A 2,538-nucleotide genomic window follows, 5' to 3' on the forward strand; every position below is an offset into this window, starting at 1 on the left:
ATCATTTCTTTGCTGATTTGCCTAATCTAGCCTATTTTCCACGCGTAGATTGATGAGACAGATCGTTAACTACTGAATTCTACTTATATTTGCATATTTTCCCAAATAGTGTATGTACTACTTCTGCCATCAATTCCGATTCCTTCCAAATACTGTAAAATATACAGAAAATACTCACTTGCATTGACCTCATGTATGTATGTAAGAACATTATGTATGTATTTGTTTAATGCTCAATACAAAAATATTGGTCGCATCTTGGTTTATTAATCGTAACGAGATCCAGGCGAACTAAATTAATTATATTTTCAGCATTCGTTAGCTAAGTCCAAAATCTCCGGCACAAAACGACGCCAATTTTATCTGTATTTATCCAGGAAGTCTAACTTGTAACGTAATTTAATGGAAGAGAGCAAGATGACTTTGGAAATTTCTTTAATATTGTTGCCTACCAATGTACTTAACCATTACTACTACGTACTTCATTATAGACAAATATTAGCAAACGTGTTTACACTACTGAAAGCTTTGATAAGCTGCTAGAGTTGCAACAATTAATGTTTATTTACTTCTGTTTACGCCACTACATAGTGAATTAATTAGTCGGTAGTGAAATTTAGCATTGTAATTCCGCGCTATTAAGTCAAAAACGGTATTAAAAATGTATGAGCAAATGGTAAATAATTTAGAGGCGCTTCCGAATATAGTTAGCCTTTTACATTTACCACGTCATAATTCAGTTCGGAGTCATAATTATAAAACAATGATACAAAAAGTCGATTCGTAAACTATTGCAACTGTAAGTTGTTGTTTCTATAATAAATATAAAATATAAATAATGTATGTAATACAACCACCTAGCAAAAAATTAGAGGAGTTCCCTAAAACATAAACACATCTTACAGTACGTTAGTGAGATTAAAAGCACGCAAAAAACTTCTATATTGTAGCTTTTCCCAGCTAATTTAATTAATTAATTTTCAAATAGAGCATTAATCCAATTAAATCTGATGCCTTCAAACAGTAAATTTGCAGGAAAAACTTCAAAAATATTAGTATGAAAACCCCATTTAATTTTACAAATTAATTATTACAGATTGCACAGTGCGAAAATTCTTTGAGAGTGGTTATTAGTCTTATAACGGGAACATATGTTAATTGGAAATATATTGATAAGTACTATCTAACACTCAACGCGTTTAATTCAAACATTATAAAAAGTTTGCTGCTTTTACTCGACTGGTTTCATTAAATCTGACTGGTGCTCTTCTAGTAACTGAGTTTTGTGATTCTTACTACCATAATAATGGAAAGGTAAGTAGACATTTTATAGAAATTAAGTAAGCAGTTGAATTGAATATAAATGTCACAAATCCCAAATTAGTTTCAATCGCTGCTAAACCATAAATTATTGTTGCAAGCGAAATTTAATTGACTGGAAATCAGAGTGCATAGCGTTTCATAATTTATAATGGTATGATACACATTTTTTTATAAAAAAGAAGTTTTATGTTTTATTTTAATTTTGTTGGAAGAACCTAATGCTAATTGAAATTGATTTCCTCTTCAATTTCAATTGATATGGAAGAGAAAAAACAATGTTTATAGCATACATTTTAATATAAGTTCACAGTATTTCGAAAGGCTGATGCAAGGCGAATTTGATATTTTTTACATAATTTTGAATATATATTTTATTTTATTAGTTTTGAAACTATTTAATATACAGGGTGATTCAAAATTGGCGTTATCCTTTACAAGAACTAATTGGTTGTTAAATAATTAATAAATTTAGCTTAAATGTCCTTAAGACTTTTTGTGACAAATAAAAACAGTAATAACCCATAAATTAAATCAATGTGAAAAGTATTTAATTTTTGTTAAATCTCAACCGAAAAATACAAAAAAAAAGGACAGACTTTTTCCTTTTCTATGAACCGCCGAATAGTTGTATTGTACATATGGACTAACATGAAAAAAGTTATAGTTTAAACGCGAGAAATCTTCAGAAAGCAATTAGATTGTCGCCCAATTAATTTCATTGAAAAGCGGGAAAGTTCTAAAACATTCAAACTGATATATTTTGCAACCCTCTTGTGCTATCTGAACTCATTCATTTGTGTAAATACTTTCTGGTTACATTTGCTATAAATACAATTTACACAGTATTTACTTAATGCCAATCGGAAATTGAGCTGTTTATTTTATGCTGACGCTTTTTGCAAACTTCTTCTATTTACGTAAGTGTGCGTTTTTTCAATATATTTTTGTGCTTTTCAGTAAAACCTTCTAAATCTCCTATAGAATATAATAATGCAGCCAATTCTAAATCCCTCCATCTTCCGCAAATACAATTTTTTTTTTATTTTGTATTGACCATACACTTACACAGGTGAAAGTTATTTTTTTTAGTTTTATGGTTTATTGCTAATATATTCGGATCAATAAAAATGCAAAATGATGCAATGCAAAGCCTTTCTCTCAAAAATAGGAAAAGCTTAAAAGTATATTTTCAACTATTTTTGAACAAAAAAATTC

Source organism: Dendroctonus ponderosae, unplaced genomic scaffold (assembly GCF_020466585.1).
Source record: "Dendroctonus ponderosae isolate FM_Combo_2020 unplaced genomic scaffold, Dpon_F_20191213v2 Dpon_F_20191213_6, whole genome shotgun sequence".
Taxonomy (NCBI): Eukaryota; Metazoa; Arthropoda; class Insecta; order Coleoptera; family Curculionidae; genus Dendroctonus; species Dendroctonus ponderosae.